This window comes from Cornus florida, unplaced genomic scaffold (genome assembly GCF_030987335.1).
Source record: "Cornus florida cultivar Cherokee Brave unplaced genomic scaffold, ASM3098733v1 CherokeeBrave_3.0.0_Hap2_Chr08, whole genome shotgun sequence".
Taxonomy (NCBI): Eukaryota; Viridiplantae; Streptophyta; class Magnoliopsida; order Cornales; family Cornaceae; genus Cornus; species Cornus florida.
Window position 1 is genome coordinate 48,151,612 of NW_026775578.1, and position 24,973 is coordinate 48,176,584.

General features: G+C 38.1%; 1 long non-coding RNA gene across 2 annotated transcripts; it reads left to right on the forward strand.

Annotated features, from left to right (window-relative positions):
* Positions 1–501: 501 nt before the first annotated feature.
* On the forward strand, positions 502–5,170 carry LOC132268635 (uncharacterized). Of its 2 annotated transcripts, XR_009469324.1 has the most exons (4): positions 502–613; positions 796–1,070; positions 3,097–3,144; positions 4,320–5,170. It is a non-coding gene; the product is annotated as an uncharacterized LOC132268635 (long non-coding RNA). The 2 variants fall into 2 exon arrangements; XR_009469323.1 differs by having other exon boundaries at positions 502–1,070.
* Positions 5,171–24,973: the final 19,803 nt, after the last annotated feature.

Sequence of the window (24,973 nt, forward strand, 5' to 3'; positions counted from 1 at the left end):
GTGTGGTGGAAATTAGAGATGAGGAGATGTGAGTAGGTGGCCGAAGTGGGAAGAGAGAGAAAATTTTAATAATGGTGGTGTGTACTTGCGGGGCCCACAATGTTATTATTTAGGCTTGACTTTTGGGCAAAATTGTTTTGCCTTCACATGGTATATGAAATGATAAGATTTTGGTAGACCACTTTTTGACTTGGGCTTGATTTCTGCACGTGGGTTTTGTTTGTTTGGTAAGCTGAAAGTAGGATTGTGTGGTGATGAGAAGGAGAGAGAAATGGGTTCAATTATTTTGTTGCAAGGTGTAATTGTTCTGTGTGGTGGGCTGAGGTTGTTGACAAAGAGGGATAAGAAGTAGAGGGAGCAGGTTGACGAGAGAAGGAAAAGTTGTAATGATTTGGGACCCACTTGGTCTTTGCTTAGCTTTTTGCACATGGGGTTGTTGGCTGATTTCGGTGAAATTGCTTATTTTAGTGTGTGTTTTGTGCACTGATGGGTATTGAAAGAAAGAGAGCAAAGTTGAAAGACAGAGAATGTTCGAGAACAGTGAGGAGCCGAGGGTTGCAAAGGAGGTTTGGAGCTGGCTTTGTTGATCCAGTAAAGAAAATTCTTTTTCAGTGTAGGGTTCTCTATATCTTGAATGGCTTGGAGTGATTTTGTTTCAATGGTTTTTATTAAATGTTTTGAATAAATATATATTTATTTTGTTTATATACTCACATGATTATGTATATTTTGTGAAGTTGTTTTATTAAACCTCCATGAAATTCTTATTATGGTTTTTCCTATTGGGACTTTCAGTCTCACCACCCTCCAGTTTCAAGTACTGAAGATGAATGGGGATTGCTAGATTCAAGCTTAGGCTAAAGAGTCGGTGTTACAGGATTTTATTTATTTATTTGGAGATTTTTTTGTGTATATTTAAGGAAATTGACTTTGTATAAAAGAGGACATTTTTTTTTTAATCCTGGGTGTATTTTAATGTACCTGATTTTGTATAAATTGAGGATTTTATTAGAATTTTCAGGTCGTGACAACGACGCTTAAGGAACGGAAGCTGCGGTTTCAAGACCTTTGTGAGTTCTTGCTAGTTTATTTCTTTACTGGGAAATTTTATTTTTGTTACTGTTTTCACCATTGGAATATAGTGCATGTTGGGTCGCCGTTCCTTGTCATATCCATCACTTGAATACGACCCTAAAATAGAGAGAACTCTTAGGCGAATTAATAAACCTAAAAAGAATTCTAACTTGTTAGGAGAATCCTCTAAATCAGACATGGCTAACATTGAAGGCGAAAATGCACCGAGAGTAGCAGTACCACCTGCTGCTGCTCCCACAACACTGAGGGACCATTACATTCCCACTTCATACACTTCCCCCTCATGATTCCAATTCCCAGACACTAATGCAACCCACTTTGAGATCAAGCCTTCTATGATCCAAATGCTCCCTTCATTACATGGGTTTGCTACTGAAGATCCCTATAAGCACTTAGATGAGTTTCTCGAATTGTGTTCAACTACTAAGTTGTCCACTCTCTCTGATGATGCTTTTAGGATGACACTCTTCCAATTCTCTCTCAAGGAGAAAGCAAGAACTTGGTTGCACTCCCTATTAAATAATTTCATAGGCACATGGGATAAGTTGCAACAAAAGTTTTTGAAAAAGTACTACACTGTGGGTAAGACCACACAAATGAGAAGACAAATCATGTAGTCCACCAAATCCCGGGTGAACAACTTCATGATTCTTGGGAGAGATACAATGATCTTCTAAGAAAGTGTCCACACCATGATATTTGTAATGACCCAAACCTGGGGGTTCGAATCACTAACCGAGTTCTTACCCGAACCTGAGGTCATCCAGTGCATTCCACTTATTTCCAATTTGGAAACAAAATTAATTTACATTTATTTTAAAGTCTATAAGTCATCTCAATTTCAAAGACTGGAGATAGGTGAAATGGTAATTGGACAGGGGTGATCAGTCGGTTGACAGACCTGTGTTAGCCGGCTGAAACGATGCTAAAAGTTCTATGGTCTCGGCTTCTCCCAAAAAGGGTTCTTAGCTGGCTGACAGTTCTGTGTCAGTCGGCTGAAAGAGAAGGGTCTGTCAGCTGATAATGCTGGTTAGTTGGACGAAACGACTAATCTAAGAACCCAAGTCTATGTCTGCGCATAAAATGCACTGTTGGTCGGCTGGCATGCATCCTCAGCCGGCCGATAGGCCTTGAAATGCTGCTGAATATGAAAACATAAGGCATCTATGGCATGTTATACAATCGGACTCATTTGTGAGCTCAACTATTGTGTAAATATGTCTCGACAACATCCATAAATGGTCCAAAACATGTATAACAAGCTGGTATAAGGTTCAACTATAAAATGATACAAAAGGATAAGAAGTCACCTAATCATCCTTCATGCTTCACATATGCCCATATAATTCCATTCCATTATATAGTCAAGTCATGACTATAAAACAATTACATAAAATTGTTTAAAACTTTTCAAAATAAACATAATAGTACAAAATCCCGTCTATGCATGTGGAGGATCAACATCCACCAACTCTTCCCCATAATCTGAAAAATGTAGAGAAGTGAATACAACGGCTGAGTAGAGATCGCCTAAGTGAGACATCTCCTCAAACAAAGTAAGTAATCACATGTCTTATATACAATGAATAGGAAGAAGGAGCAAGGGACCATGCGAGGGATTCACATGCAACACATCCATTCTCAATTAATTATTATTACCATCCACATACAATGCAATGTATGAAATGTCCAATGCAACCACACGCCACACCCATTCTACTCACATGCCATCACATCATATCCACACATCACAAGCTCGGGATGGTTACGCAATGCATTGCATTTCATAGCATTTTGGCACCTATGATTATGACTGATTATGTGATGATAATTTTTTTAAAATTGAATGACGTGGATTATGATTTTGATAATTCCCCATGTATGATCCGACATCTTTTTTCCCGTTCTTTGGTTGTTAGCTCAAGGGAGTCCAAAATCGGTGTTTTAGGCATGACCTCCTGAGCTGTTGAGCTCACCCCATCATATTATTACATTTTTCAGGTCACAGGAAGGAAGTGGCGGATGACGTTCCTCCATAGGTTTGAATGGGTTAGTGGACTGTTTTATCATCTTTTGTATTTATGATCTCATTTGTTTTGTATAAGCCTTGGGATGTCACATATATTATGTATTAACCTTAGAATTTACCATAGTGCCCTTAGACGACCTCGGGTTCGGGTCGTTACAATAATATATATATATATATATATATATATATATATATATATATATATATAACATTTTTTTTTCCTTTGAAGTGATAAAGAGAGTTTCATTTTCTTTTTTTACTAAATTTTGAATGTTATATATCATAATTATTTAAAAAATAAAAAATCTCATAATGCTTATTTATTTTATTTAAGTGCATTGCATGTGTCTCATTCTAGTAACTAGAAATGAAAAATCATGAAGAATTCTCATGCACAAAAGTCGGTCTCGACTCTGAAAAATTCTAAAATCCATTCCGTAAATTCTAACATGTATAAAATAAATGAAATGCATTCCCAAAACTCCCGAACTCATGAAAATGTCCCGAACGACCTTCGAAACCCACGTGACACGCAAAATGTGGCACAGAAAATAAATAAAAGAAAAATTCAGAAAAATCTGGGACATTAAAGGTATATATAATATATAATATGAGTAAAATATATAAGATTTGAACTTATTTGTAATCATACTCATATCTATGAATTTATTTATTAATTATTGTTTTGATGATTTTTTTTTTTTTAATCAAAAGTATAGCATTGCATGAAACAAAAAAAAAAGTTCAAATATTATAATTCAAGAAAAAGTTTGAATAATTTAGCTAAATTAATGCAATTAGGTGTATAGCATAAAACCCCTTTGTAATGACCCAAAATTTTGGTATGACCTCTGCTGAAAAAGTCCTACTACGACGTGCTGCAAAAATATAAGAATACAATGGCCTCACTTGGACCTTAAAATTTATTTACCCTGTCCCAAAACACAGCAATATACCACATTCCAACATTTTGTGCATCCATTCATTATACCCCAACACAGTTCATTACTTGGTACATCAACCACATACCGTCTAGTCCAAATGCATCATAATTACAGTCCCAAAACATAATTTAGAATCCTAATGATGAGCGTTGAAAAATGCGTATTTAAACCCCTTTAGCTTAGGTATTCTAATACCTTTATCTATCTTACTTTACCGTTTTAGATTGATTTCGTGTTATTTCTATTTTCAGGCACTTATCCCGAAAATAAGCTAACTCAGCAAAATAAAAGTAGAAATGAAGCAATTCTGGGATGAATCAAATAAGGGAGCCAAGTGGAAGCAAAAGGAAGCAAAAGGTGGAATTCAACATCTATGATCGATCTCAGATCAAAGTTCGATCGATCCAACATGATCGATCTTAGCACTTCAAGATGGATCAGAGCCATGATGACATTTTCAGAGATCTCAAAAGTTCGATCGATCCAACATCATTCTTCGATCGATCAAACTACCTTGTCCTTATCCAAATGATTGATCTTATCTAGTTGTACCACCCTACCAACCACTTTTGTCCTTCTCCCAAAAATATCTTCGAAATATCTCAGATTTGTTTTTATCCAAAAAGGCGCCGCCATTGAGGATCGATCCAACTTCAGTTCGATAGATCTCAGCCTGTTCGATCGATCCAAGTCCAAGGTTCGATCGATCGAACTTCCTCCAGTGCGAAAAAGTTAAATTTCCAGCTCATTGAAAGCTGTCCTTATCCAATCATTGGGGAATATTTTGTGCATGACCTCAGCTCATTTTGTGTGTCACTTGACCTACCTATATATAGAATATGATACACTTTTTGAGGGAGATTGATCTATCATAATAGCGGCTATTCTTAGGGAGGAAGAAAGGAGGAGAAGGCTAGAGACACAAGCTTGGGAGCTCTTCATCAACCAAGGAGTAGATTTCTTCCATGGAGTTTGCCCTTGAGGGTTGGAGAAGCATTACCATAAGTGGCTAGACATCCTCTTGGGGATAGAGTTAGCCCCAAACATGCTTTCTACATCTTAATTTTGTGTATTATTGAGGGATTAATGTTGTAATACATGTTTTGGCACTTATATATATATAGATCTTGTTTATTCAATGATTTATGTGGTTTAATGCTTCCAATTGATCATTTCATTCTATCCATATGTCTATGTGTGCTAGAATAGATGTTCATGTGTTTGTCTCTATTTCTTGTGTTATTGATGCATGTCTATGTGTATTAATGCCATAGATCTAGAGATTGTCAAGACATAGTGCTTAATGGAATGCTCTTGTAATTTTTTTGATGGTCCATGCTCATTGCTTGATGGATTGTGCCTCTCCCTTAGCTTAATTAGTTAAATTTCATGTCATTAACTTAATTGTAGTGTAGTGATAGTATAGTTGTTAGATGGGAGGACAATCTATGCTTGTTGTTTGATGTTTCATACTTTTGAATGCAAGTAGCATATGTCTCTAAACTTGTGGTGTATTTGGCTTGTGAGCGTAATGAAAGGTTTAATGACTTGCTAGATATATTGTGCGTTTCACATGTTGCTTAGAAAATATATACTTAATTGGTCATCCTTGCTAATTAAATAAACCAAACAGACACACACGTCAATATTGCAACACACATTTCCCTCATTAGTCACTTGTTAAGGGTGTAGAAAAATATTGTTTGGTGGTAACCTCTAAACCCCAAGATCTCTCTCTCTTACTTACTCTTTATTGCATTCAATTATTTAGTTTAATTTGCTCTCTAGTTTAATCAACCAACCAACTATTTGTTTGATCACTCGACCTACTAACCCTAATTGTGATTCCACAACCAAATTCGACTCCAATCCCTTGGGACGATCCCTATTTGCCCTAACTATATTTTTAGTGAAGGTAGTAGTGGCTTTTATAAATGTAAAACTTGGCTCTCGCTTTAATGCACACTCTTAAGCTTATGGTGTAGTGCGACGACAACACCCACCAAGTTTTTGGCGCCATTGCCGGGGATTAGGCAATGTCGTATTTGTGGAATTCATTAGAAATTAGTACTCTTTTGACCGTGTCTTTATTTTATTTTTATTTTTCTTTTGATTACTTATTGTGTTTGTTCATCTTTGACAAGGAGCATTGAGTTAGGAGGCAAGCAAAGGAGCATTCAAGCAAAGGAGCATTCAAGCAAAGGAGCTAAGCAAGTAAGGAAAAATGCTAAAAATTTTAAAAAATTGCTAAGCTAAGCTATAAATTTGGAGTTGAAGTGCTAAAGGACCTTTGTGAGACTTTCTTTACTCAATCCCTTAGTTAAATTGTCGGCCCGCGTGGAGGCTTGTTTTTAAATTCTTAGATAAATCGTGAGCCCGCGTGGAGGCATTCTTAATTGTTCTTTGCATCATTGTTGTTAAAGCATAGGAGTATAGGTTAAGTGTTTGTGGAGGAAGTTTCATTGAATTGTTGTGAAGTCGAAGTGCTTGTTCATTCATTGTGTTTGTGTGTTTTATATTGTGCATGCATGGTCGTAGATCACTAAGACCAACTCTTGTCCCTCTTGATTTGCATCTTGAATCCGTAGTTAGAAATCCTAGGGGAAGAGGAAGTTCTAGTTCAACCCAATCTATTAGATCAATGGAAGGCCATAATGAAGAGCATGTAGAGGTCCTTGGTCACATAGACCAACAAGGTATCCTCCATCCAAATGTGCATCATGGAACATTCAAGTACCATTAGACATGCCTAGGCCATTCATTCACCAACCATAACAACAACAAGGCCAAGTTCCATTTGGAATGCCAAGGCCAATGTATGTTTCACCACCCCCCATCATTCAAGGCAACCAAGGTATCCATGTTGCATCTCAAATTGCTAATCCTCCACTTGCTTTAAGAGATCACTATGTACCTAATGAATATAATGCACCCACATGCATTCAATTGCCACCACTTAGAGCACATCACTATGAAATTAAGCCATAAACCATTCAAATGCTTCCTAACTATCATGGACTTCCAAGTGAAGAACCTTATAAGCATTTGGATGAGTTTCTAGAAATATGTTCCACCGTAAAATATACGGACATGCCGGAAGAGGTCTTAAGGCTCAAACTTTTTCCATTCACCTTAAAGGACAAGGCAAAATATTGGTTTAACAATCTTAGGCCTTTTTCAATCACTTCTTGGGCAAAAATGCAACCAGAGTTTTTGAAGAAGTACTATCCGGTTTCTAAGATCAATGCCATGAGAACCTCAATTCAGGAATTTTCACATGGGGATGGAGAAACATTTCATGAGGCATGGAAATGCTTTAATGAATTGCTTAGGAAGTGTCCACATCATGACATGCCCAAATGGCAATTAGTTTAATATTTCTTTGAGAGCTTATCGGACAATTATAAGGGCATGGTTGATGCTTCCATGGGTGGCTCTTACATTGATATGCATGAGGATGATGTGCGGCATCTTTATGAGAGTATGAGTGAAAATTCTTTGCATAGAACATTATCATCCAAGAATAGTAGAAATTCACAAGGTAGGAAGAGTGTTGGCTTACATCAAGTCGACCACTCAAATGAAATAGCCGCCGAAATGAAGTCTTTATCTGAAAGGTTGGATCAATTTTTGATTAACCAAAACTCGGTGAACTAAGTATCTTCCTTCCCTAACCATTCTCATCGTGTATCGAATGCATCATGTATGACTTGCTTTAGTGTTCTTCATTCTACTTCTCATTGTCCTCACGGACAGGTGCAAAATGAACCTAATGAACAAGTTAATGCAGCTTTTGTGAACCAAGGGAACAATCCTTATGGTACTCATTATAATCCAAGTTGGAGAAATCATCCGAACTTCTCTTGGAAAAACCAAGGAGAGGGCTCAAACCCTTCCCAAGGCGGTTTTCAAGGGAAGTACATTCCACCTCCATTTCAAAGCCAATGATCCCAAGGTTATAGACCTTATCAATCACAAGGGAATCAATTTGCTAACTCTCATTTTTCCAACCAATCTTATTCCCAAGGAAATGCTAGAAGTCCCGCCTTTGAAGAAAAAGTTTTGAATGCTTTGGGCACTCTTGAGGCAAACACACAATTGCTTCATTCCCACTCTTAATCTATTGCGAAGCTAAAAACCTAAGTAGGGCAAATAGCAAGCATTTTTAATGCAAAAGAGAAGGGAAAGATGCCTATGAATGCCCCACATAAGCAACAATGTGTTGTGGAAACCCATTCCTCATCGGAAGGCCACACCATTGAGCATGTTAATGCGGTGACTACTTTGCAGAGTGGTAGTATTGTGGACAATCAAGTTGAAATGTCCAATGAAGAGAGTGAACCGGTACAACCTCAAGTTGTCACCCGTCCCGTTTCACATCCCATTCCTCCTTCATTGCATATACATGATCTTGTGAATGAGAAAGCTTCAAAATGTGATTTGAAGAATGATTTTGAAAATGATTTAAAGAAAGATTTGCCGGAAAATGAATTTGAAATGGTTTTGTTGAAAAATGATTTGAAACAAAGTGATTTGAAAAATTCTTGTGTTGAAGAGTTTTCAAAAGAAAATGCTGAAAAAGTGTTTGAGCCAAAAAGCTCCATTTCCGGATGCCTTAAAAGAATCCATTTCAAAAGACAAGCAAAAGGCAAAAACCAATGAAATCATGGAAATGTTTAGGCAAGTGAAAGTCAATCGTCCACTTTTGGATGCAATCAAGCAAATTCCGGCTTATGCCAAATTCTTAAAAGATTTGTGCACCCAAAAGCGGAATAACAAGAGCCAAACACCAAGAAAGTGGTTTTAACCGAGCAAGTGAGCTCAATTTTGCAACATAACACTTTACCAAAGTTTAAGGACCCCGGTTCACCTACCACATCATGCATCATTGGTGATCATATCATTAATCGGATGCTTCTTGACTTAGGATCAAGTGTTAACCTTTTTCTATACTCGGTTTATGTCAAATTGGGCCTAGGTGAATTGAAACCGACGTCGGTAGTTTTACAACTTGCTGACCGATCCATTAAGAAGCCTAGGGGTATCATTGAGGATGTTTTGATAAAGATTGGCAAATTTTTCTTCCCCGTTGATTTCGTTGTCATTGACACGGAACCGGTCCCCAATCCTAAAATCCAGATTCCCGTTATCCTTGGCCGTCCTTTCTTGGCAACCGCTAATGCCAACATCAATTGTAGGACGGGGATAATGAAGATCTCATTTGGCCACATGAAGGTGAAATTGAATATCTTCAATCCTATACCCAACTCATTTGACAAATATGAAGGAGAGGTTAATGTTGTAGATAAATGCTATTATCTTCAATGTCAAAGAAGTGAGCTTTGTAAAAGACCAAAACTTCAAAGGGATCATCTTCAACCTTGCTTTCTCAAAGCGTTGTTTCAAATTCTTGCTTTGAAAGGGCATGGAAGCCCAAAGATTGTGATTGCATTGACAAGGGATCAAAAGTTTCTTTTGAGCTTAATCTAACAAGTTCTTCAAAGAACCATTTGTTGGGTGGACTTTAAAACATCTATCACCCCAACAAAGAGGGGATGCATTATAAGATCTTTGATCCGGGCTAAAAGAGCCCAATGTCTTGCTAGAGACGTTAAAGACTAACACGACATTTCGTAGGGTGTCAAAACCCTATTCCTCCCTCATTTCTATCTTAAATTTCATTTCTTGCGAAGTCTAGATACTTGTTTTTAGTTCATATGCATTGCTAGGAACTGTGGTTAGGATTGCATGAGCTTTCATGTTAGAGTTGAGCATTTTGCATAAGTTCGATCTATCTCAAATGAGAGTTCGATCGATCGAACTTCTACCTGTATCCAACACTTAGGAAAAATTTCGACCTGCATCCACCTGCATCCAAATCACCTCTCTGTCCCATCGTTCAAACTTGTTCTCAGATCGATCATAACTTTTTCGATCGATCCAAACCTCAAGTTAGATCGATCTTGAGTTCCAACACTTAACCAAATTTTTGAACCAAAAACCTGCATATTTTTGCTATCTGTCAGATCGATCGAACATTTTGTTCAGATTGATCTCAGTTCTTCATCTCATCATCTTTGACTTTATTTGACTTTTTAATTTTCAAAAATCAAAAAATATTTTTATTTTATTTTATTTTATTTTCCAAAATCAAAAAATACCAAAAAGATTTTCTTTTATTTACTTAATTTTTTCAAAAAAAAAAAAGATTTTACTTTATTTATTTCAAAAATCCAAATAGATTTTATTTTATTTTATTTTATTTTTATTCTTATTTTTCAAAAATCCAAAAATATTTTTTATTTTTCAATTTTAATTTTTAATTTTTAATTTTTAATTTTTAATTTTAGTTTTTAATTTTAATTTTTCAAAATTTTCAAAAATTCCAAAAATACTTTGAAGAGAGATCATCATAGTTCGATCGATCTGAAATCTCAGTTCGATCGATCGAACTGGACGAGAAAAGTTTTTAAAAAATAGAACCTGAGGGTCTCAAGATTGATTCATTAGATCGATCCAACCCTCTTCCAACCCTTCAGTCCCTCATTCCCGTCTCCAATGTGCACCCATCTTCATCATCATCTCCGGCGAGATCCAGTGAGCTTTGACTCTCTCTCTCTTCTCTCTCCTCTCGAATCTGAGTTTGCATCACCCCCTTCGCATCTCATCTTTTCTCCTCGATTTTAGGTAAGATCCGAACCTTATTTTTGATTTCAAGCTTCAAGTTGTTAAATACATGTTTTAAATGTTGAATCCATGATATATTGATGATGATTTCCTCTATCGATGAAGCTTGAGGCACTATATATATATGTGTATATATATGTTTATATGTTTTGTATATTTTTTATTTTTGAATTGATTTTGGGGGTATGGGCTTTGTAAAGTGAGTAGGATTGATCGTATGATGTGTTGATGGGCCCACAACCATGTCGTGAAGGCCCCGTGCCATCCATGTCACAGATCCGTAACTTTTCGACTTTCATCTTCGCATAGTTCGATCGATCGAACTCATTTTTTTTTTCAGTTTCTCAGATCGATCGAAGTTTTGAGATCAATCTCACAATTTTTTGTGATCGATCGAACTTCACAGATTTCATACACACATTCTATGCATCTTATCTTGTGTCCATGCTATCTCATTCATGCCCAATGCCAGTGATTTTCCATATTGGATGCATTTTACACTTATACTGCTTAGCATGTTCACCTCCTATCACTTGTATAGATTCATGTCATATATGTTTTGTCTATCTTATTTGACATGCATGTTTCTATTTTGTACTTTCAATTCTTTATTCTGGCACTGACTCCCCTTGCAAGTTTTAAATTATTTTCAGGCCATGCCTAAGCGCAAGACTGTAGCCCGCGGTCACTATCACAGCCGGGGCAGGCACATTTTCGATGCCGAGGCCGGTCCTTCTTATACACAAGACCCTGCATAGAAAGAGCCATTAGAGCCTACTCCACCTCAGTCACCTTCTCACGAGGCTGAGGCTGATCATATTCCATCTACTTCTGAGGCTCAGCCTGCGTTTACACCATTTCCATCTCCATCTTCATCACAGAACGAGGCTGAGGCTGAACATTTACCATTACCATCTCCACCACACCAGCCAGCTCAGCTAGCTCACGAGCGTGACAGGCCCGCGCCTAGATATACACAGATGTCAGTGGCCTATGAGTCAGTTTTTGACACAGATTTCTTCTCCAGATCAGTGTTGACCCGATCAGCTTATGGTGATATTATCCGGAGGGGCATGACAGCTATTCTTGCCCCAGTTACTGAGCCAGTCTACCCGCGGCTAGTACGGATGTTCTTCCAGAACCTCCAACCATCCCCGCGTACCATGGTAGAGCTGGTCACTACCATAGATGGCCACCAGATTACTATTACTGTGGACACACTAGCCAGATCATGCCATTGTCCATATCGATGCCCTCCGAAGCTACATGAGCTATATCCGAGGCTATACAGGCCTTCTTATGCTGACATGGCAGTATTTCTGACAGGTCATTATGCTGATGGCGAGACTTACGCCACCTGTACTTATATTCCAGATGACCTATGGTTCTTTGATTCCGATCTCTTTCGGAATATATATATGGCTGGGCACAAGATTCAGTGGCGAGGAGACTATCTGACAGCCCTCTACACATTCTATACAGGGCACTGGGTATCTATCCTTGTGCTCATCTAGAGCATGATGAGGAAGCTCTATGATGAGCATATCAGCAAGGAGAGGCCCAAAAGGGCTAAGTCTCTCCCATTTGGCCACCTCATCACCCAGATCCTGATTGACCAGTGATATCCTTTCCTTCCTCGAGAGCACCCTGAGAGAGGTTCCTGTCACTTCTTGAAGAAGAACTGGGACAAGAGCTATAATGCTATTATTGCCCGACTACAGGAGGATGCAGCTCAGGTGGCAAAAGACTTAGCTTTAGAGGATTTAGAGGGTGAGGCCCCAGTAGCAGCAGCAGACTCGGCAGCGGATGACGCACCAATTGATCCGGCTGTCGAGCGCATGGATATTGATTTAGAGCGACTTGCAGATGACGCAGAGCAGCACTCTCCAGTTGGATCACCCATTCATACAGAGGAGCAGACTCGGGATCTTTCTTCTGATTCATCCGTACCTGAGGCTCCAAGTTAGATCCCCAGTTTTCGAGAGCGTCTTCAGGCTCTTGAGGATGCAGTGGTTGCTATCAGAAATGATACTGCTCCCATTCGAGCCGATGATGTGGCCCACCGAGCTGATTTTGCTACATTCTGCACAGATGTCATGATTGTACTCCGAGACTTATCTCACGATATCTGCGGAGCTCGCCCTGCCCATCCTGCCTCATCCACTTGAGATTCCCAGTTTCTTCTATCTTTTCATACTACACCTCTGTGATCTATACTTCATTTTTGTCACTGTATATTATTTACAGCCGGATATGTCGGCTTTGCTTTTTTGATGTACTCTATACTTTATTTTATATATAATTTTGTTATGGATGTCATTTATCATACTCTTATATCTGTCTATTTGACTCCATTAGGTGCATCACAGTGACTAGAGTGAGAGAGAATGCTACACAATTTTCAGGACCACCCTTATATCTCTCTCCCTACTTTATTTGTTTTATCCCATTTACACTTGCATATCCACTGTGCACTGATTATCCCTTTTGTTATCTGATGAATTTATCCGAGTGCCAAATTTCAGGACCACAGTTAATCCCAAGTTTGGGGGGACCAGGCCACCCACTTTGGATACTTCAGTCCCAGCCATTCTTTGCCTTAATTGCACCGATATGCTATTTCCTTTTGTTCTCTTTGCACATTAAGGACACTGTGCCGTTTAAGTTTGGGGGTAATGGTGTATGTTACAGTGTTTGCTTTTAAATTCAAAATTTTGAGCATGACTTGTGTATTTGAAAGATTTTCTATGATTGGTCCATATTAGCGATGATTTTGATCTTTTGAGGACTATATTGCTTAGAATTTAACAATTGCTTTACTTGAGAGTCCAATACTCCTTGTATGCCTTGTGAATGCCATTTAGGAGTAAATTTTTCGAAAGATTGATATCTTGTTTGCACTTGCGGTCCACATTATCTTGATTTTGTGATTGTTTTGAGATTCATTCTAGGATTCTACACTAGCACAGGCGCACACTAGCATTCATTTGTGGGGATACATGCTTTGTTGATTATTGAATTGGTTATATCCCAATTGGGCTAGTAGTGCATTGAAAGCTTTCATTCTTGATAAAGGTGGATAACAACCCCTTTTCACTAAGTAGCCGGGATTCTAGCCTCATCAAGCACTGAACTTCTCGCGCCGAAAGGTGAAGGGCCCAAACTCTAGGTTAATAAATGATCAAAAAAAGAAAAAAAGAAAAAAAGAGAAGTTGCAAAAGTAATAAAAAAAAGTGAGGACTTCTCCCAAAAGGTGAGAAGTGGGAAATGATTAGATGGAGGTTGTCTTGATTTGAAGCCTAGTTGATTTGAGCTTGTAAATCCGTAGGGGTGTTTGAACACCTAATGCCCTAAAGTCGTCTGGTTTGGGAGTCATTGACCTAACGCTCGACCTCATGAATCACTAGAAAGCTTAATAGATCAACACATTGCATTATGCTTCCATCTTTGATCCTATATAAAAAATAAAAAATAAAAAAAATCGAGTGAAAAGAATAAGCGCACCTAGAATAATAAAGCTTTAATAAAAGGTCTACTTTTTGTGTTAGTTTGAGGGTAAGGATGTGATTAATTCTTTAGTGGGCTTAGATAGCAACACAATTGATGCCAGTCCACTCAAAAAGGATTCTAGAGTTGTTTTGATTTGCATGATCATTTTGTTGATGTGTGGAGGACCATACTTGCTTGCTTGATGTTGAGATTTTAGGAGATTGCTTGGAAATGGTTGAAAAATTGCATACTTGAGGTAGTTTTCTCCCAATGCTTGTTTGCTATATTGGTGTCTCTTTTGTGATAATGAGTTTAATGTTTGTGGGTATCATTTCTGGAAACCCTCACGAGACTTCACACGTCCACTAGGGGTAACTTAGGGGTTTAAAAGGCTTGTTGCAGATGCAAAGTGCAATCGTGTTCCCTACGAAATTGGCGTTATCCATTTATTGCTTTCTAGTTCATAGTTGTATAGTTATTCATTTCATTCCTTTACTTTCTAGTTCATTGCTAGGGACTAGCAATATTTAAGTTTGGGGGTGTGATGAGCGCCAAAAGTGCGTATTTAAACCCCTTAAGCTTAAGTATTCTAATACATTTATCTATTTTACTTTACCATTTTAGATTGATTTCGTGTTATTTTTATTTTCAGGCACTTATTCTGAAAATAAGCTAACTCAGCAAAATAAAAGCAGCAATGAAGTAATTCTGGGATGAATCAAAGAAAGTTGCCAAGTGGAAGCAAAAGGAAGCAAAATGTGGAATTCAACATCTATGATCGATCTCAAATCAAAGTTCGATCGATCCAACATGATCGATCTCAGCACTTTAAAATGGATCGGAGCCATGATGACATCTTCAGAGATCTCAAAAGTTCGATCAATCCAACATCATTCTTCGATCGATTGAACTACTTTGTCCTTATCCAACTGATTGATCTTATCTAGTTGTACTACCCTTCCAACCACTTTTGTCCTTTTCCTAAAAATATCTTTGAAATATCTCAGATTTGTTTTTATCCAAAAAGATGTCGTCATTGAGGATCGATCCAACTTCAGTTCGATAGATCTCAGCCTGTTCGATCGATCCAAGTCCAAGGTTCGATCGATCAAACTTCCTCTAGTGCGAAAAAGTTAAATTTTCAGCTCATTGAAAGCTGTCCTTATCCAATCATTGGGGAATATTTTGTGCACGACCTTAACTCATTTTATGTGTCACTTGACCTACCTATATATAGAATATGATACACTTTTTGAGGGAGATTGATCTATCACAATAGAGGTTATTCTTAGGGAAGAAGAAATGAGGAAAAGGCTAGAGACACAAGCTTGGGAGCTCTTCATCAACCAAGGAGTAGATTTCTTCCATGGAGTTTGCCCTTGAGGGTTGGAGAAGCATTACAATGAGTGGCTAAACATCCTCTTGGGGCTAGAGTTAGTCCCAAACATGCTTTCTACATTTGATTTTGTGTATTATTAAGGGATTAGTATTGTAATACATGTTTTGACACTTATATATATATAGATCTTGTTTATTCAATGATTTATGTGGTTTAATGCTTCTAATTGATCATTTCATTCTATCTATATGTCTATGTATGCTAGAATAGATGTTTATGTGTTTGTCTCTATTTCTTGTGTTATTGATGCATGTCTATGTGTATTAATGCCATAGATCTAGAGATTGTGAAGATATAGTGCTTAATGGAATGCTCTTGTAATTTTCTTGATGGTCCATGCTCATTGCTTGATGGATTGTGCCTCTCCCTTAGCTTAATTAGTTTAATTTTATGTCATTAGCTTAATTGTAGTGTAGTGATAGTATAGTTGTTAGATGGGAGGACAATCTATGCTTGTTGTTTGATGTTCCATACTTTTGAATACAAGTAGCATATGTCTCTAACCTTGTGGTGTATTTGGCTTGTGAGCTTAATGAAAGGATTAATGACTTGCTAGATATATTATGCTTTTCACATGTTGCTTAGACAATATATACTTAATTGGTCATCCTTGCTAATTAAATTAACCAATCACACACATACATCAATATTGCAACACACATTTTCCTTATTAGTCACTTGTTAAGGGTGTAGAAAAGTATTGTTTGGTGGTGACCTCTAAACCTAAAGATCTCTCTTTCTTACTTACTCTTTATTGCATTCAATTATTTAGTTTAATTTGCTCTCTAGTTTAATCAACCAATCAACTATTTGTTTGATCACTCGACCTACTAACCCTAATTGTGATTCCACAACCAAATTCGACTCCAATCCCTTGGGACGATCCTTACTTGCCCTAACTATATTTTTAGTGAAGGTAGTAGTGGCTTTTATAAATATAAAACTTGGCCCTCGTCTTAATGCACACTCTTAAGCTTATAGTGTAGTGCGACGACAACACCCACCACCTAACATATACTGAGACATTTTACAAGAGTTACTCCATACTCATCATTATAATTACAAGGTTTCCAAACACAAAATTATACAGAGCATAATTATATCATTACAACGTAAAACTTTGGTTGTAAAAACTAACAAAACGGTCTTCTAATCTATACTAAGCTTGTGGGAGAACGTCATTTGCCACTTCTTTTTCGTGCCCTTAAAAAAATGTTTAAGTAATGGGGTGAGCATAAAGCTCAGTAGAAGTCGCCTAAGACATTAATTTTGGACTCCCTTGAGCCATACAACATATAAGAGAATAGAAAATGGAGCCGGGGTCATGCCATGGGGTTCAAATAACATTTCCATTTAACAAGTAAATTTTTTCCTAGTCACAATCACAATTTTAGAATTAATGTGCGTGAAATGATATGAGATGTGATGTACCCGTCCCAAATCTGGTCTATATCGACTGCTAACTGACTTTATCGAGGCAAGATTGATAACTATCCCCGGTTCTAAATCCGGCAACCGTTAAAGGGTTTAGTATCAAATTTTTCACGCCTTACACTGGGCCGCGCTCCCTCTAGGTCAAGTTAGCCCTGAACTCGTGAAATCCGATTCGATCATTTAAAAAAAAACTTTCCCTCTTTGAATTTTTTTTTTCAATCACTTAAAACAAAGCTTTCTTTTCAAATCTTTCGCAAATCCCCTTTTTATGCCATGTCATGGAATGTGATATTTTTCATGATCTCAACCTTCAAGCTCGTCAATTTAGTAATAAAAACATTAACATGGCAATTCCAATCCAACAAATATAACAATATATTTTATAAAATCAATTAGGGTCATGGCATGTTTTAAAAATTTCAACACAACAATAATATCATCTACTATATTAATTTTGGCAAACGCAATTTCTTACAAGACCTACACATCAACATGTTCAACATATAATCATCCATACACCAATATCATGTTATCATTTATTCATCACCAAAATCCCCAAATAAACACAAAGATACATGCCTTTGACACAAAATATATAAAAAGTCACAATTAAACACTTAAACTTATTCATAGAACTACCATTTTCATGTCAAAATTTACAATTCTCTAGATGAAATATAAAGAAATAGGAATTACTCAAGTAAAAGGCAAAGCTTGATGAATTAGGGAGACTCCTACCTTAATCGGAGAGCAAAGACACAAAAAGCCCCAAATTAAGTCTAAGACCCTAGAATTTCGAAATCCCTAGAGTGCACCAAATGAGGAATTGCTTGTACTCACACGTAGATCACTGAGCTTTTCGATTTTCCGCAAATGGCACCGAAAAATTCCAAATAGTTAAAGAGCAATCAAAGATAGAAGTTGTAAAAGAAAAAGAAAAAAAATTTCCAGTGAGAGAAAGAGAGTTGGTTGTGATCTGCTGAAGGTAATGGATTTAGCCATTATCATTGTTATAATATATCATGTGGGCCCCACCATTTTATTTTATTTTATAATAATCTTTAATAACATAAACTTATATACACACACACACACACACACACACACACACAATAACTAATTCACTACCACACCAATTAACATATAAACAAATAATCTATGCACAAAATAATAATGCAAGAAATGCAATGAACCCGTGACACAACCCTCGTACACAACAATCCCTGTAACGGGTCCCACTTGGAATCTCTCGGCTCGAAAAACGAAAAATGCCAAAATGGCGACCATTGCATTTCCACGAGCCCTAAACTTAAGGAAATACCCCAATCAACTATCTGACATACCTAGCACACCACACGATGTCCGGCAAGTAAAACGAGAAAATAGTAAAATACCCTCGTAAAACAGAAAAATTCCAAAAAATGAAAAATGGCAAAAATCATAAACATTACATTCTCCCCAACTTAAAAGATTTCGTCCTCGAAATCAAGCCACACCTGAGAGAGAAAATAACTCTGGATACTTGGAGCGAACCTCCTGTTCAAGCCCCCAAGTAGCCTCCTCAACTCCGTGATGCCTCCAAAGAACCTTTACCAACGGTATCGTCTTGTTCTTCAACTCCTTCTGCCGTGTGTCAAGGATCTGAATTGGTCCCTCCTTGTAGGAAACATCCTCATCAATGTCCACATCAACCCAACTGAAAATGTGAGATGGCTCCAGCTCGTATTTCCGTAGCATCAATATATGGAAAACATTATGGACTTTGTCCATCTGCGGTGGCAAAGCAAGTCTGTATGCAACCTCTCCTACCCGGTCCAAGATCTCAAAAGGTCCAATGAATCGTGGCAATAACTTACCACTTTTTTCGAACCTCATTAACCCCTTCCGTGGAGAAACCTGAAGAAAAAAGTGGTCTCCTACCTCAAAGGATAGCGACCGTCTTCGCCTATCCGCATAACTCTTCTATCGACTCTGAGCTATAAGCAATCTCTGTCTGACAAGCTCAATTTTCTCAGTAGTCTCAAATACAATGTTGGGTCCTAAGGCGGCTGTCTCACCCACCTCAGTCCAACAAACAAGAGACTTAGAAAGTCTACTATACAACGCCTCAAATAGAGCCATCTGAATACTCGTCTGATAACTGTTATTGTAGGCAAACTCAATAAGTGGAAGGTAATCCTCTCAACTACCTCCCAAATCAAGTACACATGTCAGAAGCATATCCTCTAAGATCTGGATGGTACGCTCTGACTGGCCGTCCGTCTTTGGATGGAATGTCGTATTAAGGTGCAATAATGAACCAAACGCTGCCTAAAGTCCTTTCCAGAACCTCGAAGTGAACTTGGCATCCCTATCTGAAACAATGGCCACTGGAACTTCGTGCAACCTTACAATCTCTTTCACATACAATATACCAAGTGCCTCTGCGTCGTCTGTTGCCTTAATAGGCAAAAAGTGAGCCATTTTGGTCAATCTATCAATAATGACCCATACGGTTTCATTTCCCTTCCGTGACCTAGGAAGACCTGTCACAAAATCCATAGCAATCTGCTCCCATTTCCATTACGCTACTGGCAATGGCTGCAATAACCCAGCTGGTCTCTGGTGCTTGGCCTTCACCTGTTGACAGGTAAGGCACTTAGCCACAAACTGTGCAACGTCCTTCTTCATCACATTCTACCAATACTAACGTCTCAAATTATGATACATCTTAGTACCACTTGGATGAACTGCAAAGCGGGAAGTATGAAACTCCCGTAAGACGTCCTCACGACAAACTGTGGGAATAACCAACAAACCCCTGAATCGTAGACCTCCATTTGCATACAAGATCCAATCCTTCACTGTCTTACGACTTGAGATTAAAGTGTGAATAGCATCCAAATTTGATCCTGTTTCTGTGACTCAATCACTCATCCGACAAGAGTGGGCTGAGCCATGAGACTAAACAAGAATGCTAACTCACTGCCAACATCATCATCAAAACAATACAATCCCATCTCTGCCAAATCCTCAAGCATCTTCCATTTTCAAATAGCTAAACTAGCCAAAGTCCCATGAGACTTCTGGCTTAAGGCATTAGCTACCATATTTGCCTTGCTTGGATGATACTGCAAATCAAAGTTATAATCTTCCAAAAACTCAACCCATCGCCTCTGTCTGTTGTTCAAGTCCTTTTGAGAGAAAAGGTACTTGAGACTCTTGTGGTCTGAGAATACCTCGAATCTCTCACCATACAAGTAGTATCTCCAGCACTTCAAAGCAAACACGACTGCCACTAACTCCAAGTCTTGAGTAGGGTAATTAAGCTCATGAGTCTTCAACTGTCGAGACACGTAAGCCATTACTCTACCATCCTGCATCATTACACAACCCAAACCATCACGTGAAACATCACAATAAATCACATAACCTAAGTCATGCTCGGGTATCACCAACACTGGGGCCGTAGTCAACCTTGTCTTTAACTCCTTGAAGGATGACTTACAAGCTTCTTCCATGTAAACTTGATCCCCTTCCGGATCAAGCGAGTCATAGGCGCTGCTAACCGGGAAAAATCTTTCACAAATCTACAGTAATAACCAACTAGGCCAAGGAAACTCTGGATCTCAAAAGCATTCTTGAGTTGCTCCCAATTCAGAACTGCCTCTATCTTTGAAGGATCAACTGAAACCCTACTTTCCGAGACAACATGTCCCAAAAACTTCACCTCTTGTATCCAAAACTCATACTTTTCATACTTGGCGTACAAACGGTGCTCTCGTAGAATTTACAATACTATACTTAAATGGATCTCGTGCTCCTCCCGAGTTCGTGAATACATAAGAATGTCATCCACAAAAACTACCACAAACTGATCCAAGTAATCGTGGAAGACATGGTTCATTAAGTCCATGAATGCTGCTGGCGTATTAGTCAGGCCAAAGGGCATGCCAAGAAACTCATAATGTCCATACTACGTACGGAACGCTGACTTTGGGATATCTTCATCCCTAACCCGTAACTGATAGTAGCTTGACCTCAAGTCAATCTTCGAAAAACAACTGGCTCCCCTCAACTGGTCAAACAAATCATTTATCCTTGGTAAATGATACTTGTTCTTGATGGTGGCATGATTCAACTTCTGGTAATCAATGCACAACCTTAAAGAACCGTCTTTCTTCTTAGTGAAAGAAACATACCCCTGACCACTGAAGGACTGGAAGATGGATTGGCTGGAGTGACTGTAAACACACGACCTTGGGTCCTCTACCCCTGAGAACCACCTGTCTGATAACCCGACTGTTGAGTAAGTGCATTGGAAGAGGCTCCTCTGCCCAGTCGAGAACTCTGTGCTGACATAACTGGCTGAGATAACTGAGGTGGTGGTGGCTGTCGAAACCCAGACTAGACTGTGGTAGACTGTGTCTGCCTCTGCTGTGAACCTCCACCCCTGCCTAAACCACTGCCCTGTTGTGGACTATCTCTCACCTTGTGGCCCTGCTGGCCACACCCAAAATATCCTCCCCACGCCATCTGAATCTGTGGACACTGTGCCTTGTAATGCTCGAGTTGCTTGCACTTAAAACACACATCTAGCCTGGAAGATCCCATAGACACTGATGCTGTGGGTGCAGGTCTGTCTGACTGCTGTCCCCTAAACCCTGACGGTTCATTCTTCTACCTTTTCTGTGACTGGCCCTCTGAAGTAGAACCCATACTCTTGCTAATCTTGTAGGACTTCTTAATGGCTTTCTTATCTTTGTTCTCAACCACTATAACTAAGGCCTTTCTCACTTCCTTTGCATATCCGTCGGCTCCGCATCAGCTACAAATGGCCTGATAGTGAAATCAAGGCCGTCAACAAATTTCTCTATCTTTCCTTCCTCATCTTCAGCAAGTCTTGGTGCAAACCTCAAAAGTGACGTGAACTTGTTCTCATACTCTGTAACTATCATGTTTCCTTACTTCAACCCATCAAACTCTTTCTTTAATTCTCTCCACTTAGGTGTAGGAAAGTATTTCTCATAGTACAACTTCTTAAATGTGTCGTAGGTCATTGTATCCAAATTGTGGGTGTGAGAAACGGTCTTCCACGAAATCTCAGCATCCCCAACAAAATTATAGGTTGCTAATGTAATCTTCAACTTGTCCATCACCAAATTCATGGCGTTAAGATGTTCCTCCACCCTATCCATGAAATTATCCACAACAAGCGAATCTGGACCGCCCTCAAACAAAGTCGGCATCAATTTCACAAACTTACCAATGTGATAAAAGTATCATCTGTCTCACTTGTCTTTGGAGGTGGTGGTGGTGGTGGTGCTAGTGATGGCACAACATGTGATGATGATGCCACTGCAGTCCAAAATGCATTATGAAAGAATGCATGTACAACCAACTTAAGCTGCTCCTCACTTATCTGAGGAGGAGGCTCGACGGTTCCCCTCGCTTATTCCCCTCTTGGTGAGACCAAATCCCGCAACAACACATCTTCCTCAACCTGCTTCTGATCCCTTTCAGTGGGATTAGAGCTAGAACTCTCCCTTAGATCCTTTTTTGGTGGCATGACGCTATAAGAAAAAGGAAACGAGTCAAAAACGATGACACTAAAATACGCACGAGAACGAAGTCCTCACACGAATGACTTGACAAGAATGGAAACATATAAACACCTTCCATACTCTCGGAATACCCAACTAATGATAAACATGATCATGATAATAATATACATCAACTTTAAACATTTAGCACGTAATTACATAAGCAGTTAAACAACTAAGCAGTTAGACATGCTTTTCAAACAATTAAACACCTTAACACATAAGCATATAAACATGCAATTCAACTTCCTCATGCAATCCTAGGTAGGCTTTTACCCGTCATCCTAATGGTATTCGAACCATTACTCTGATACTAAATTTGTAATGACCCAAAATTTCGGCATGACCTCTGCTGAAAAATTCCTACTATGACCTGCTACTAAAATATAAGAATACAATGGCCTCACTTGGACCTTAAAATTTATTTATCCTATCCCAAAACACAGCAATATACCACATTCCAACATTTCATTTATCTATTCATTATACCCCAACACAGTTCATTACTTGGTACATCAACCACATACCATCTAGTCTAAATGCATCATAATTACAGTCCCAAAACATGATTTAGAATCCTAACATATACTGAGACATTTTACAAGAGTTACTCCATGCTCATTATTATAATTACAAAGTTTCCAAATACAAAATTATATAGAACATAATTATATCATTACAACGTAAAACTTTGGTTGCAAAAACTAATAAAACGGTCTTCTAATCTATACTAAGCTTGTGGGGGAATGTCGTCCGCCACTTCTTTTCCGTGTCTTGAAAAAAAATGTTTAAGTAATGGGGTGAGCATAAAGTTCAGTAGAAGTTGCCTAAGACACTAGTTTTGGACTCCCTTGAGCCATACAACACATAAGAGAATAGATTATGGAGCCGGGGTCATGCCATGTGGTTCAAATAACATTTCCATTTAACAAGTAATTTTTTTCCTAGTCACAAGCACAATTTTAGAATTAATGTGCGTGAAATGATTTGAGATGTGATGTACCCATCCCAAATATGATCCATACCGACCCAACCCACACTTTTTTAAAAATTTGCTAACTGACTTTATTGAGGCGAGATTGATATCTATCCCCGGTTCCAAATCCAGCAACCGTTAAAGGGCTTAGTATCAACATTTTCACACCTTATACCGGGCCGTGCTCCCTCTAGGTCAAGCTAGCCCCGGACTCGCGAAATCCGGTTCAATCACTTAAAACAAAGCTTTCTTTTCAAATCTTTTCAAAATCCCCTTTTTATGCCATGTTAGATGTTTTTCATGATCCCAACATTCAAGCTTGTCAATTTAGTAATAAAAACATTAACATGGCAATTCCAATCCAACAAATATAACAATATATTCTATAAAATCAATTAGGGTCATGGCATGTTTTAAAAATTTCAACACAACAATAATATCATCTACTATATTAATTTAGGCAAAACAATTTCTTACAAGACCCACACATCAACATATTCAACATATAATCATCCACACACTAATATCATGTTATTATTTATTCATCAACAAGATCCCCAAATAAACATAAAGATACATGCCTTTGACACAAAATATACAACAAGTCACAATTAAACACTTAAACTTATTCATAGAACTACCATTTTCATGTCAAAATTTACAATTCTTTAGATGAAATATAAAGAAATAGGAATTACTCAAGTAAAAGGTAAAACTTGATATATTAGGGAGACCCTTACCTCAATCGGAGAGCAAAGACACAAGAAGCCCCAAATTAAGCCCAAAATCCTAGAATTTTGAAATCCCTAGAGTGCACCAAATGAGGAATTACTTGTATTTACACGTAGATTTCGCCGAGCTCTTCGATTTGCCACAAACAGCACCCAAAAATTTCAAATGGTTAAAAAGTAATTAAAGATAGAAGTTGTAAAAGAAAAAGACAAAAAAATTTCTAGTGAGAGAAAGAGAGCTGGTCGTGATCTGCCGAAGGTAATGGCTAAACATAATATATCATGTGGGCCCCACCATTTTATTTTATTTTCTTTTATAATAATTTTTAATAACATAAACTTATATATATTTATATATATATACAATAACTAATTCACCACCACACCAATTAACATATAAACAAATAATCTATGTACAAAATAATAATGCAAGAAATGCAATGAACCCGTGACACAACCATCGTACACAACAATCTCGGTAATGGGTCCCACTTGGAACCTCTCGGCCCGAAAAATGAAAAATGCCGAAACGGCAACCATTGCATTTTCATGAGCCCTGAACTCAAGGAAATACCCCAATCAACTCTCTAACACACCCGGTACACCA